The 15,000-nt window shown below is 62.1% G+C and overlaps 3 non-coding genes across 3 annotated transcripts in view; all 3 read right to left on the reverse strand.

The window, feature by feature from the left end:
* The window catches only part of LOC142792947 (large subunit ribosomal RNA), a 4,028-nt gene extending 3,795 nt beyond the window's left edge, over positions 1-233 (reverse strand). Inside the window, exon 1 of the ribosomal RNA XR_012891326.1 lies at positions 1-233. This exon is cut by the window's left edge and continues 3,795 nt beyond it. This is a non-coding gene — a ribosomal RNA (large subunit ribosomal RNA).
* Positions 234-1,387: 1,154 nt separating this feature from the next.
* On the reverse strand, positions 1,388-1,540 carry LOC142792922 (5.8S ribosomal RNA). The gene has a single exon (XR_012891303.1). It is a non-coding gene; the product is annotated as a 5.8S ribosomal RNA (ribosomal RNA).
* Positions 1,541-3,259: 1,719 nt separating this feature from the next.
* On the reverse strand, positions 3,260-5,074 carry LOC142792929 (small subunit ribosomal RNA). The gene has a single exon (XR_012891309.1). It is a non-coding gene; the product is annotated as a small subunit ribosomal RNA (ribosomal RNA).
* Between the last annotated feature and the right edge of the window lie 9,926 nt (positions 5,075-15,000).

Raw genomic sequence — 15,000 nt, forward strand, 5'->3', positions numbered from 1 at the left:
CCTGGCACCCACTCTGGGACAAGCCCCTGTCAGGGGGACTTGCACCGTCGCAAACACCCGAGAACGTCGCCTCCCATACACCACATTTCCCGACCGCCTGCAAGGACGGGGGATTCGGTGCTGGGCTCGGTCCCGTTTCGCTCGCAGCTACTCGGGGAATCCCTGTTGGTTTCTTTTCCTCCGCTTAGTGATATGCTTAAATTCAGCGGGTTGTCTCGCCTGATCTGAGGTCGACAGCGGATACATTCGCTTCCATCAACTTCCTGCACGACCGCGTGCGCTCGCCCTACCAAGTGCGCCCGCAACCCTGTACAGGGCCACTTCTTCACAAGGCTGGCAATCGGCTTCCCCGCTGCACGCGTGCGGCGCACAACCGGTGTGACGTGGAAGTGACGGGACACGTTCGTAAACCCATCGCGAACCGAGTACGACGCCCTACCAAGTGCGCCCGCAACCCTGTACAGGGTCACATCTTCACAAGGCTGGCAAGCGGCATTCCGCTGCGCGCGTGCGTCGTCCGAGCAGTTGCGTGATAAACGACCGTGTCGAAAGCCCAAACACCGCCGAGGCCAGTCGCCGCCGCCGCAAGGGCAGCCACGCAGCCTGGCGAGAGGCATCGTCTCGTGTAGCGTCGCCCCCGCCCCAACTGGAGTGGCCCAGTTTTTTGAACGGGACGGGAACTGCGAAGCACTTAGACCGACGGCGGACTACGACGAGAACGCCTTAAGCTTCGCCAACGTTTCGCCAACTCGTGCGGGAGACTTTTTCCGCTTCGCGGCAAGTCGTCGCGCCGTGCTCTCCGCATCAACCGCGTACGCAGCGAACCGCAAACGTCGGGCGCAGCCTCCTCACCTCCCTGCGCTTTGCGCGCGAACGTTCCCTGTTCGCGCGGCAAAGCCTGGAGGAGGCACGGCCCCGCAGCGTGTTCGAGCGCCCGGTCTACGGGACACCCTGCTTACTTCGAGGGCAACAAGCGCAACGCAAGGCTGCGATCTCGCGCACTTTGCGCACGGCTGGAGAAGCTTTGCTGGCCGGCTTTCGCTCCTCGTGTTTACCGTGCGTTAAAGTTGCGCGTCCGTGGCTCTCGCAGCTCTTGCGCGCCCGGTCGCAGAGAGGAGTACGCAACCTCGACCGCACTTTCCCTGCAGGCTTCCTTCCGACTCGAAGTCCTGCGGCGGTCTCAACGAGGTGCCACATCCTCAATGCAGTCGGTCGCCCCCGTTTCGGTTGGGCTCTGGCACGACGGTCGCCACCGTCTCGCCCTTGAGTGGCCGCTGTTGGCGCTCGCTGTGAGGTGTTCAGCGTGCTGTCCGTGTTGCCGACGCGGTCAAAACGAGTCGACGGCTCACGTTCCCTTGTGCGCCGAAGGCTCTCTTGATATGTGATCCGACCCTCAGACAGACGAAGCCAAGGGAAGACCCAAGGCCGCAATGTGCGTTCAAAGAATCAGTGCTCAGTGTGTCCTGCAATTCACACCAAGTCTCGCAGCTGGCTGCGTTCTTCATCGACCCGAGAACCGAGTGATCCACCGCTTAGAGTCGTGAAAAAGTGTTTGTTCAATTCCGTACAGTCAAAACCAAACGTTTCTGGCACTCGGCCAAACAGTGGCCAAGAAGGGCGCTTTTCAGCGCACGCTTGGACTCCAAAACTCTGCCGCGCCTTTTTCGGCTGCCGCAAATCGAGCAAACGGTGTGTTTCGGACGGCGTTTCGCTTTCGCTACTTGCGAGTGCTTTCGTGGTCCACCCCTCTATAAATACTCGGGAGGCGTCGAAGCCGGTTCTCCAAGCCGGACCCGTAGGTATCGTTGTGTGCTCGCTCTCATTGGCCCGCCTAACCAGAAAATGCCTGCGGTACACCCATTTGGATAAGAGTGCACGCAGATGCGGGCCTCGACGGCTACACATTTCCTCGGGCGGCCGCCTCCCGGCCTCCGTGGAGCGCGGGATGCACGGTCCCATCGACAAGCCTCTCCCGTTTTTACCGTGGCGTCGCGGTTCACCACGGCAGGCGGGTCGGTCTCCTCCGCATAAAAAGGGGGACCCCCGCTTTTTGTTCCACGAAATCGCACAAGCTTTTTTCGCATCCACGGTTTGCCACCGCACACCAAAATGCCGATCCGGCTGCCTACTTTAGCCAACAGGTGGAGCCAGGCGCGCCGTACTTGCGCGGCACTTCCCACGTCCACCGAAGTCGGTGCCAAGGACCACTTTCGGCGCCGGAGCCGCGTACGAGCCTACTCGAGGCGGAAGAACGAAGCCAGCAAGGGCCTGGCCGCAAGTGCGTTCAATTGTCGGGACGTCCAAGTCCCTCGTTCTTCCGTGCTTCCTCTTTCGGCAAGTCGTTGCAGCACCTTCCCAAAGCGCGCAGACCCGCTAATCGCGACGAGCGCGACGTGGCCGTGCCGCCTTTCCCTCGGCAGCAAGCAAAACGCCTGGCAACGTCGACGCTCCCCTAACCGCGATCTCGCACCGTGTTTCGTGTGGCGAATTCAAAAGCCGGCCGGCGCTGCTGCAACCATTACGGTCGGTACGCATACGCCGCGGAGGGCGGGACGGTCATCGGAGCGTGCGGTTCCTCCATCGAGTACTGCGCACCTCGGCCGTCGCATCGCCGTGCCATGACCGGCCGCGCGTCAACGCGAACCGGTGCCAGCGAGATCCCTCGCCTGCAAGAACCGACCGGCAGCCTCCGTCACCCGAGGACGCGGAGGCGCTTGCCGCGGACGGCGGGACGGTATGCACTGGTGCACAGCGGACCCGTCACATCGCCAGTTCCTTGACCGACCGCCGACGCTTGTGCCGTTCCTCTCGTACTTGGCAGTCGCCGCGCGATTGTCGGGTCTCGTTCTTGCACGCTCGAACGGTCGGGAGGGCACTCGGCTGGCGTTTCGGGAACGCGCAGCCTCGCCTTCTACCGACGTAACCACGACTCGCCGTTCGCGCTCCGCCGCTCCTGTTTACAGTACTAGGCGGTCCCGCAGCGGTCGGGTCGCGCATTTCGAGCGCTTCGAGCCACGGTGCAGTGGCGGGTCGAAAGCCGACCTATGAGTGCGTTGCGCCGTTTGTACCCGCGTCCGCCACCTGGCCGACCGTCCAAGGTCGCGGTGTTGGCGTCCGCTGGGCGCAACAATTTGTCACGGGGTGCCGCTCCACATTCAGGCAGCCCCGTGGGGAAAAGCCGACCCCGCGTCCAAACGGGGTCAGCGGCAGAAAGTGTCGGGCGCAGACGCAGCTGAGGCGCTCACCCTTCACAATCCGTTAATGATCCTTCCGCAGGTTCACCTACGGAAACCTTGTTACGACTTTTACTTCCTCTAAATGATCAAGTTTGGTCATCTTTCCAACAGACCGGCGCAACCGAAAGGCCGCGCCGGACATCGGTCCGAAGACCTCACTAAATCATTCAATCGGTAGTAGCGACGGGCGGTGTGTACAAAGGGCAGGGACGTAATCAACGCGAGCTTATGACTCGCGCTTACTGGGAATTCCTCGTTCAAGGGGAACAATTGCAAGCCCCTATCCCAATCACGAAAGAAGTTCCACGGGTTACCCAGTCTTTTCAGACAGGGATAAAGACACGCTGCTTCCTTCAGTGTAGCGCGCGTGCGGCCCCGGACATCTAAGGGCATCACAGACCTGTTATTGCTCTGTTTCGTGCGGCTAGGAGCCGCTTGTCCCTCTAAGAAGGTTGTAAGGTGCTGGGAACCCCGCACCTATTTAATAGGCTAGAGTCTCGTTCGTTATCGGAATTAACCAGACAAATCGCTCCACCAACTAAGAACGGCCATGCACCACCATCCACCGAATCAAGAAAGAGCTCTCAATCTGTCAATCCTCCCAGTGTCCGGGCCGGGTAAGTTTTCCCGTGTTGAGTCAAATTAAGCCGCAGGCTCCACTCCTGGTGGTGCCCTTCCGTCAATTCCTTTAAGTTTCAGCTTTGCAACCATACTTCCCCCGGAACCCAAATACTTTGGTTTCCCGGAAGCTGCCCGCCGAGTCATTTGAGTAACTCAGGCGGATCGCTGGTTGGCATCGTTTATGGTCAGAACTAGGGCGGTATCTGATCGCCTTCGAACCTCTGACTTTCGTTCTTGATCAATGAAAACATTCTTGGCAAATGCTTTCGCAGTAGTTCGTCTTGCGACGGTCCAAGAATTTCACCTCTAGCGCCGCAATACGAATGCCCCCGTCCGTCCCTCTTAATCATTACCTCGTATTCCAAAAACCAACAGAACAGAAACGAGGTCTTGTTCTATTATTCCATGCAAGTTTATTCAGGCGACTCGCCTGCGTTGAGCACTCTAATTTTTTCAAAGTAAAAGCACCGGCCATCTCGAGGCACACAATGAAGTGCACCAAGAAAGAACCGGCATGATGTTCAGTCCGAGCCGTCGCATCGGGTAGATGCACTACTCGTCTGGAACTGAGATCCAACTACGAGCTTTTTAACCGCAGCAGCTTTAGTATACGCTATTGGAGCTGGAATTACCGCGGCTGCTGGCACCAGACTTGCCCTCCAATTGATCCTCGTTAAAGGATTTAGAGTGTACTCATTTCAATTACGGGGCCTCAAAAGAGTCCCGTATTGTTATTTTTCGTCACTACCTCCCCGTGCCGGGAGTGGGTAATTTGCGCGCCTGCTGCCTTCCTTGGATGTGGTAGCCGTTTCTCAGGCTCCCTCTCCGGAATCGAACCCTGATTCTCCGTTACCCGTAACAACCATGGTAAGCAAGTAACCTACCATCGAAAGTTGATAAGGCAGACACTTGAAAGAAACGTCGCCGGCTCGTGGCCATGCGATCAGCACAAAGTTATCCAGAGTCACCACACAATACGGGCCGAAACCCGATCGATCTTGGTCTAATAAAAGCACCCGTTACCCAAAGGGCTCCAGGCTCACTGCATGTATTAGCTCTAGAATTGCCACAGTTATCCAAGTAGGAAGAAACGATCTAAGGAACCATAACTGATTTAATGAGCCATTCGCGGTTTCGCCTTATTTCGGCATGTACTTAGACATGCATGGCTTAATCTTTGAGACAAGCATATGATTACTGGCAGGATCAACCAGGTAATCGTTCGACTGCGCGTCCGTCCTCGCCTTCGGCGGGCCGGACGCAGTCTGTGTGCGGCGGAGGCCACCTTCAGGCGCCCCAACACGCTTATTTTGCACTCCGAGATGACGGCGTTCGAGCTCGCTACGGCACAACCTTCCCGAAAGACGAGTGGGAGCCGTGCGGCAAGAAGCACGTTCATGCTCGCTCTTTTTCGTTGCATCGACTCGGTCGCGCCGTGCGGGTTGCCCAAGCCCGCTGCACTGTCGGTGGACCGGCCGGAACTAGCAACGGAGCCGAGACTGCAAAGCCGCCAGACGACGGGTCACGCCCGCGTCTTCGGCGCTTTCGCATCTGAATCGCCCGAGGACGACACGGAACACACCTCGATATCGTGGTAAAACGGCACCGTCCGACAACCAGCCCCTAACGCATCAAGCGGATGAGGCTGCAGACGACTGCCGTGGATTCCCCTGGAGCAGACCCGAGGACACGCTTGACGAGGCCGAAGCCCGCCGCATATCAGACACCCGGTCGCTTTCGCGTACGCCGCTCACGAGAACCCCCACATAATAGCAGCGATAAGTACCCAGACCTCCTTGGGCACTAATACGAGCGTACTCGAGAAAATTTCACCGCGGGTGTGCCCCGAAACGTGTGGCACGTTGAGCGTGCCACAAGTCTACGTCGCTCTCAAACCCGCCGAGGTCGTAGAATTTGCGACCCTACTCACGAAATTCCCACCGAGGATACGGCCGCAAACGTACCGCACCTTGGGTAGGCCACGAGTTTGTGCAACACTACGCTGACGGCACAGCACCGAGGTCGTGCGCGCACGCACGGGAAAATTCCGCCGCGGTTTCTGCCGAAAACGTGAGGCACCACGACTCTCCGCAAGTTCGCGTCGACTGCGAAAGACCGAAGTCGTGAACGACGTGTCCGCTACTCGCCGCCGACACGCTGGACACCAAACGTACAACGACTCGACGGCGTAGTAGAGGCCCACGACGCGGTTTTCCTTAACGACGTCTCGGCGTGGCACCGACAGGTTAGAACGGCCGACCAACGTTCCCTGTCCGCCGTTCGGCTCAGTCGAAGGGCTCGGCGACTTCGGCAACGCTGCGAAGCCGCACGGTGACGCACGCCATGTCCCCATTTTTTTTTTTTTTCTTTCTGCGTCTGCCGGGGTGCCCCTATAATAGCAGCGATAAGCACCCAGACCGCCGTGGGTCGCTCGCCCCGGCTGACGTGGTTTTTCGTACTCCTGCGGCGGTCGCCGTCAAGCACGTCCAAATACGCTACTTTCGTGGGCGCATTCACGCTCTTTCGCTTCGCCGGAGTGCCAGCACTCACTCTGCCAAAAACGGCGAACATCCGAGCGGCGGTTCCCACTTTTGCGTCGGCGTCGCAAACCCCGCCCCGGCAGACGAGGTTTGCCGTACTCGTGCGACGGTGGCCGGCGGGCACGTCGAAAGACGCCGATATCGTGCGCGAATTGGCGCACCTTGGCTTCACCGGAGTGCCGCCACTGACTCCTCCAAAAACGGCGAAGATCCGAGCGGCGCTTCCCACTTTCGCATCGGCGTCCCGAACTCCGCCCCGGCTGACGCGGTTTACCGTACTCGTGCGACGGTCGCCGGCGAGCACGTGGAAAGACGCCGATATCGTGCCCGAATCGGCTCCGTTCGGCTTCGCCGGAGTGCCAGCACTGGCTCGGCGAAAGACGACGAACATCCGAGCGACGGTTCTCACTATTGCGTACGCGTCGCAAACCCCGCCCCGGCAGACGCACTTTGCCGTACTCGTGCGACGGTCGCCGGCGAGCACGTAGAAAGACGCCGATATCGTGCCGGAATCGGCCCCGTTTGGCTTCGCCGGAGTGCCAGCACTCACTCGGCCACAAACGGCGAACATCCGAGCGGCGGTTCCCACTTAGCCGTCGGCGTCCCGAACTCCGCCCCGGCAGACGCGGTTGCCGAGCTCGTGCGACTAGCGACCGCGAAGCCGTCTCGCGACGCCGCTTTCGTGCGCGGCTCCCACTGCGACCTGGGTCACCCGAGGTCGACGAGCAAGAAAGAATGTCGAAAAAAAATTTTTTTTTTTTTTGCGTCTGCCGGGGTGCCCCTATAATAGCAGCGATAAGCACCCAGACCGCCATGGGTCGCTCGCCCCGGCTGACGTGGTTTTTCGTTTTCCTGCGGTGGTCGTCGTCAAGCACGTCCAAACACGCCACTTTCGTGGGCGCATTCGCGCTCTTTCGCTTCGCCGGAGTGCCAGCACTCACTCTGCCAAAAACGGCGAACATCCTAGTGGCGGTTCCCACTTTTGCGTCGGCGTCGCCAACCCCGCCCCGGCATACGCGGTTTGCCGTACTCGTGCGGCGGTGGCCGGCGGGCACGTCGAAAGACACCGATATCGTGCGCGAGTCGATGCTTCTTGGTCTCGCAGGAGGGCCGCCACTCACTCCTGCAAAAACGGCGAAGATCCGAGCGGCGCTTCCCACTTTTTCGTCGGCATCGCAAACCTCGCCCCGGCAGACGCGCTTTGCCGTACTCGTGCGACGGTCGCCGGCGAGCACGTCGAAATACGCCGATATCGTGCCCGAATCGGCCCCGTTTCGCTTCGCCGGAGTGCCAGCACTCACTCGGCCAAAAACGGCGAACATCCGAGCAGCGGTACCCACTTAGCCGTCGGCATCCCGAACTCCGCGCCGGCTGACGCGGTTGCCGAGCTCGTGCGACTAGCGACCGCGAACGCGTCTCGCGACGCCGCTTTCGTGCGCGGCTCCCATTGCGACCTGGGTTACCCGAGCTCGACCAGCAAAAAAGAAGGTCGAAAAAAAATTTTTTTTTTCTGCGTCTGCCGGGGTGCCCCTATAATAGCAGCGATAAGCACCCAGACCGCCGTGGGTCGCTCGCCCCGGCTGACGTGGTTTTTCGTACTCCTGCAGCGGTCGCCGTCAAGCACGTCCAAATACGCCACTTTCGTGGGCGCTTTCGCGCTCTTTCGCGTCGCCGGTGTGCCAGCACTCACTCTGCCAAAAACGGCGAACATCCTAGTGGCGGTTCCCACTTTTGCGTCGGCGTCGCCAACCCCGCCCCGGCATACGCGGTTTGCCGTACTCGTGCGGCGGTGGCCGGCGGGCACGTCGAAAGACACCGATATCGTGCGCGAGTCGATGCTTCTTGGTCTCGCAGGAGGGCCGCCACTCACTCCTGCAAAAACGGCGAAGATCCGAGCGGCGCTTCCCACTTTTTCGTCGGCATCGCAAACCTCGCCCCGGCAGACGCGCTTTGCCGTACTCGTGCGACGGTCGCCGGCGAGCACGTCGAAATACGCCGATATCGTGCCCGAATCGGCCCCGTTTCGCTTCGCCGGAGTGCCAGCACTCACTCGGCCAAAAACGGCGAACATCCGAGCAGCGGTACCCACTTAGCCGTCGGCATCCCGAACTCCGCGCCGGCTGACGCGGTTGCCGAGCTCGTGCGACTAGCGACCGCGAACGCGTCTCGCGACGCCGCTTTCGTGCGCGGCTCCCATTGCGACCTGGGTTACCCGAGCTCGACCAGCAAAAAAGAAGGTCGAAAAAAAATTTTTTTTTTCTGCGTCTGCCGGGGTGCCCCTATAATAGCAGCGATAAGCACCCAGACCGCCGTGGGTCGCTCGCCCCGGCTGACGTGGTTTTTCGTACTCCTGCAGCGGTCGCCGTCAAGCACGTCCAAATACGCCACTTTCGTGGGCGCTTTCGCGCTCTTTCGCGTCGCCGGTGTGCCAGCACTCACTCTGCCAAAAACGGCCAACATCCGAGCGGCGGTTCCCACTTTTGCGTCGGCGTCGTAAACCCCGCCCCGGCAGACGCGGTTTGCCCTACTCGTTCGACGGTCGCCGGCGAGCGCGTCGAAAGACGCCGATATCGTGCGCTAATTGGCGCTCCTTGGCTTCTCCGGAGTGCCGCCACTCACTCCTCCAAAAACGGCGAAGATCCGAGCGGCGTTCTCCACTTTCGCATCGGCGTCCCGAACTCCGCCCGGGCTGACGCGGTTTACCGTACTCGTGCGACGGTCGCCGCCGGGCACGTCGAAAGACGCCGATATCGTGCCGTAATCGGCCCCGTTTGGCTTCGCCCGAGTGCCAGCACTCACTCGGCCAAAAACGGCGAACATCCGAGCAGCGTTTCCCACTTTCGCATCGGCGTCCCGAAGCCCGCCCCGGCAGACGCGGTTTGCCCTACTCGAGCGACGGTCGCCGGCGATCACGTCGAAAGGCGCCGAATTCGTGCACGAATCGATGCTTCTTGGTCTCGCAGGAGGGCCGCCACTCACTCCTGCAAAAACGGCGAAGATCCGAGTTGCGCTTCCCACTTTTTCGTCGGCGTCCCGAACTACGCCCCGGCTGACGCGGTTTACCGTACTCGTGCGACGGTCGCCGGCGGGCACTTCAAAATACGCCGATTTCGTGGGCGCATTCACGCTGTTTCGCTTCCCCGGAGTGCCAACACTCACTCTGCCGAAAGCGGCGATCATCCGAGCGGCGGTTCCCACTTTTGCGTCGGCTTCGCAAACGGCGCCCCGGCAGACGCGCTCGTGCGACGTACTCGTGCGACGGTCGCCGGCGAGCACGTCGAAAGACGCCGATATCGTGCTCGAATCGACCCCGTTTCGCTTCGCCGGAGTGCTGCCAGTCACGGCGCAGAAAACGGCGAACAAGTGTTTTTTTTTTTTTTCCTAGAATTTGTGTTATAGAAGGCACATTTGATATCGGACGATAATTTTCAACTTTATCACGCGCACCGATTTTCGTGTAGAGGTTTGCAAGTTTATGGGAATTTCTCCACTTGGAATAATGCGATTTAGTAGTACTACGAGAACTTCATGGATGTACTCAAGGGTACGGGGCAAGTCAGTTACGTCAACACCTGCAGATTTTTTACACTTCAAACTGAAAATTGTTGGTTGTGAGTCCTCGTGTGATATTAAAGGCCGATTCGCTAACACATAGAACAAAGAAAGAAAGGAAGAAAAAACGCCCGCGCTCGCTCAAGAAACCTGGGTTCGCAACAAGTGGCAACAACAAGCAACCGAGCGAGTGCGCCAAAACCCGTGGCGGCCGAACAAACGCGAAGTCCCAACCGCGTCAGCCGGGGCGGCACGGGACAGGAAAAATCACTTCAGCCGGGGCGGCGGGGCACCGAATAAACCTCGTCACCTCGTCGCAGGATAAAAGAGGAAACAAAAAGTCTAAACAGCGTCTGCTGGAGCGAATGCGTAATAAAACAACAACAACAACAAAAAAAAAACACCCGCGCTCAAGAAGTCTGCAATCCTCACAAAAGGCGACTGTGACCGAGCAGCGTCAGCCGGGGCCGTGCGGAAACGGAAAAACCGCGACTACCGGGGCGTCGAGGCACCGAAAAATCCACTTCAGCCGCGGCGAAAAAAAAAAACAAAAAGAAAGACGGAGGGGGGGGGGGGGGAACCACGTCTGCCGGGGCGAAGGAAAAAAAAAAACGCGTCTGCCGGGGCGAGCCCGGGTGCGGCACCACCGGGAAAACTGTGGCAAACAGACATGGCGATCGAGTGAGTGGGCCGCCAGCCAGGCTCAGCCAAAAAGTGCAAAGTCCGAACTGCGTCAGCCGGGGCGGCAAAAACCGCGTCAGCCGGGGCGGCGCAAAAAACCGCGTCTGCCGGGGCGGCACGAAACCGCGTCAGCCGGGGCGGGGCGAAAACTGCGTCAGCCGGGGCGAAAAGAAAAAAAAAAAACGCGTCTGCCGGGGCAAGCCCGGGTGCGGCACCACCGGGAAAACTGTGGCAAACAGACATGGCGATCGAGTGAGTGGGCCGCCAGCCAGGCACAGCCGAAAAGTGCAAAGTCCGAACCGTGTCAGCCGGGGCGACGCAAAAACCGCGTCAGCCGGGGCGGCGCGAAAACCGCGTCAGCCGGGGCGGCACGAAACCGCGTCAGCCGGGGCGGCGCGAAAACTGCGTCAGCCGGGGCGGCGCGAAAACCTCGTCAGCCGGGGCGAGCGAAAAGGGGGGGGGGGAACCACGTCTGCCGGGGCGAAAGAAAAAAAAACGCGTCTGCCGGGGCGAGCCCGGGTGCGGCACCACCGGGAAGACTGTGGCAAACAGACATGGCGATCGAGTGAGTGGGCCGCCAGCCAGGCTCAGCCCAAAAAGTGCCAAGTCCGAACTGCGTCAGCCGGGGCGGCAAAAACCGCGTCAGCCGGGGCGGCGCGAAAACCGCGTCTGCCGGGGCGGCGCGAAAACTGCGTCAGCCGGGGCGAGCCCGGGTGCGGCACCACCGGGAAAACTGTGGCTAACAGACATGGCGATCGAGTGAGTGGGCCACCAGCCAGGCTCAGCCAAAAAGTGCCAAGTCCGAACTGCGTCAGCCGGGGCGGCAAAAACCGCGTCAGCCGGGGCGGCGCAAAAAAACCGCGTCTGCCGGGGCGGCACGAAACCGCGTCAGCCGGGGCGGCGCGAAAACTGCGTCAGCCGGGGCGAAAGAAAAAAAAAAACGCGTCTGCCGGGGCGAGCCCGGGTGCGGCACCACCGGGAAAACTGTGGCAAACAGACATGGCGATCGAGTGAGTGGGCCGCCAGCCAGGCACAGCCGAAAAGTGCTAAGTCCGAACTGCGTTTGCCGGGGCGGCACGAAACCGCGTCAGCCGGGGCGGCGCGAAAACCGCGTCTGCCGGGGCGGCACGAAACCGCGTCAGCCGGGGCGGCGCGAAAACTGCGTCAGCCGGGGCGAGCCCGGGTGCGGCACCACCGGGAAAACTGTGGCAAACAGACATGGCGATCGAGTGAGTGGGCCGCCAGCCAGGCACAGCCGAAAAGTGCTAAGTCCGAACTGCGTCTGCCGGGGCGGCACGAAACCGCGTCAGCCGGGGCGGCGCGAAAACCGCGTCTGCCGGGGCGGCACGAAACCGCGTCAGCCGGGGCGGCGCGAAAACTGCGTCAGCCGGGGCGAGCCCGGGTGCGGCACCACCGGGAAAACTGTGGCAAACAGACATGGCGATCGAGTGAGTGGGCCGCCAGCCAGGCACAGCCGAAAAGTGCTAAGTCCGAACTGCGTCAGCCGGGGCGGCAAAAACCGCGTCAGCCGGGGCGGCGCAAAAAACCGCGTCTGCCGGGGCGGCACGAAACCGCGTCAGCCGGGGCGGCGCGAAAACTGCGTCAGCCGGGGCGAAAGAAAAAAAAAAAACGCGTCTGCCGGGGCGAGCCCGGGTGCGGCACCACCGGGAAAACTGTGGCAAACAGACATGGCGATCGAGTGAGTGGGCCGCCAGCCAGGCACAGCCGAAAAGTGCTAAGTCCGAACTGCGTCTGCCGGGGCGGCACGAAACCGCGTCAGCCGGGGCGGCGCGAAAACCGCGTCTGCCGGGGCGGCACGAAACCGCGTCAGCCGGGGCGGCGCGAAAACTGCGTCAGCCGGGGCGAGCCCGGGTGCGGCACCACCGGGAAAACTGTGGCAAACAGACATGGCGATCGAGTGAGTGGGCCGCCAGCCAGGCACAGCCGAAAAGTGCTAAGTCCGAACTGCGTCTGCCGGGGCGGCACGAAACCGCGTCAGCCGGGGCGGCGCGAAAACCGCGTCTGCCGGGGCGGCGCGAAAACTGCGTCAGCCGGGGCGAGCCCGGGTGCGGCACCACCGGGAAAACTGTGGCAAACAGACATGGCGATCGAGTGAGTGGGCCGCCAGCCAGGCACAGCCGAAAAGTGCAAAGTCCGAACCGTGTCAGCCGGGGCGACGCAAAAACCGCGTCAGCCGGGGCGGCGCGAAAACCGCGTCAGCCGGGGCGGCACGAAACCGCGTCAGCCGGGGCGGCGCGAAAACTGCGTCAGCCGGGGCGGCGCGAAAACCTCGTCAGCCGGGGCGAGCGAAAAGGGGGGGGGGAACCACGTCTGCCGGGGCGAAAGAAAAAAAAAACGCGTCTGCCGGGGCGAGCCCGGGTGCGGCACCACCGGGAAGACTGTGGCAAACAGACATGGCGATCGAGTGAGTGGGCCGCCAGCCAGGCTCAGCCCAAAAAGTGCCAAGTCCGAACTGCGTCAGCCGGGGCGGCAAAAACCGCGTCAGCCGGGGCGGCGCGAAAACCGCGTCTGCCGGGGCGGCGCGAAAACTGCGTCAGCCGGGGCGAGCCCGGGTGCGGCACCACCGGGAAAACTGTGGCTAACAGACATGGCGATCGAGTGAGTGGGCCACCAGCCAGGCTCAGCCAAAAAGTGCCAAGTCCGAACTGCGTCAGCCGGGGCGGCAAAAACCGCGTCAGCCGGGGCGGCGCAAAAAAACCGCGTCTGCCGGGGCGGCACGAAACCGCGTCAGCCGGGGCGGCGCGAAAACTGCGTCAGCCGGGGCGAAAGAAAAAAAAAAACGCGTCTGCCGGGGCGAGCCCGGGTGCGGCACCACCGGGAAAACTGTGGCAAACAGACATGGCGATCGAGTGAGTGGGCCGCCAGCCAGGCACAGCCGAAAAGTGCTAAGTCCGAACTGCGTCTGCCGGGGCGGCACGAAACCGCGTCAGCCGGGGCGGCGCGAAAACCGCGTCTGCCGGGGCGGCACGAAACCGCGTCAGCCGGGGCGGCGCGAAAACTGCGTCAGCCGGGGCGAGCCCGGGTGCGGCACCACCGGGAAAACTGTGGCAAACAGACATGGCGATCGAGTGAGTGGGCCGCCAGCCAGGCACAGCCGAAAAGTGCTAAGTCCGAACTGCGTCTGCCGGGGCGGCACGAAACCGCGTCAGCCGGGGCGGCGCGAAAACCGCGTCTGCCGGGGCGGCACGAAACCGCGTCAGCCGGGGCGGCGCGAAAACTGCGTCAGCCGGGGCGAGCCCGGGTGCGGCACCACCGGGAAAACTGTGGCAAACAGACATGGCGATCGAGTGAGTGGGCCGCCAGCCAGGCACAGCCGAAAAGTGCTAAGTCCGAACTGCGTCAGCCGGGGCGGCAAAAACCGCGTCAGCCGGGGCGGCGCAAAAAACCGCGTCTGCCGGGGCGGCACGAAACCGCGTCAGCCGGGGCGGCGCGAAAACTGCGTCAGCCGGGGCGAAAGAAAAAAAAAAACGCGTCTGCCGGGGCGAGCCCGGGTGCGGCACCACCGGGAAAACTGTGGCAAACAGACATGGCGATCGAGTGAGTGGGCCGCCAGCCAGGCACAGCCGAAAAGTGCTAAGTCCGAACTGCGTCTGCCGGGGCGGCACGAAACCGCGTCAGCCGGGGCGGCGCGAAAACCGCGTCTGCCGGGGCGGCACGAAACCGCGTCAGCCGGGGCGGCGCGAAAACTGCGTCAGCCGGGGCGAGCCCGGGTGCGGCACCACCGGGAAAACTGTGGCAAACAGACATGGCGATTGAGTGAGTGGGCCGCCAGCCAGGCACAGCCGAAAAGTGCTAAGTCCGAACTGCGTCTGCCGGGGCGGCACGAAACCGCGTCAGCCGGGGCGGCGCGAAAACCGCGTCTGCCGGGGCGGCACGAAACCGCGTCAGCCGGGGCGGCGCGAAAACTGCGTCAGCCGGGGCGAGCCCGGGTGCGGCACCACCGGGAAAACTGTGGCAAACAGACATGGCGATCGAGTGAGTGGGCCGCCAGCCAGGCACAGCCGAAAAGTGCTAAGTCCGAACTGCGTCTGCCGGGGCGGCACGAAACCGCGTCAGCCGGGGCGGCGCGAAAACCGCGTCTGCCGGGGCGGCACGAAACCGCGTCAGCCGGGGCGGCGCGAAAACTGCGTCAGCCGGGGCGAGCCCGGGTGCGGCACCACCGGGAAAACTGTGGCAAACAGACATGGCGATCGAGTGAGTGGGCCGCCAGCCAGGCACAGCCGAAAAGTGCAAAGTCCGAACCGTGTCAGCCGGGGCGACGCAAAAACCGCGTCAGCCGGGGCGGCGCGAAAACCGCGTCTGCCGGGGCGGCACGAAACCGCGTCAGCCGGGGCGGCGCGAAAACTGCG

The sequence above is a fragment of the Rhipicephalus microplus genome, unplaced genomic scaffold, assembly GCF_043290135.1.
Source record: "Rhipicephalus microplus isolate Deutch F79 unplaced genomic scaffold, USDA_Rmic scaffold_264, whole genome shotgun sequence".
NCBI lineage: Eukaryota > Metazoa > Arthropoda > Arachnida > Ixodida > Ixodidae > Rhipicephalus > Rhipicephalus microplus.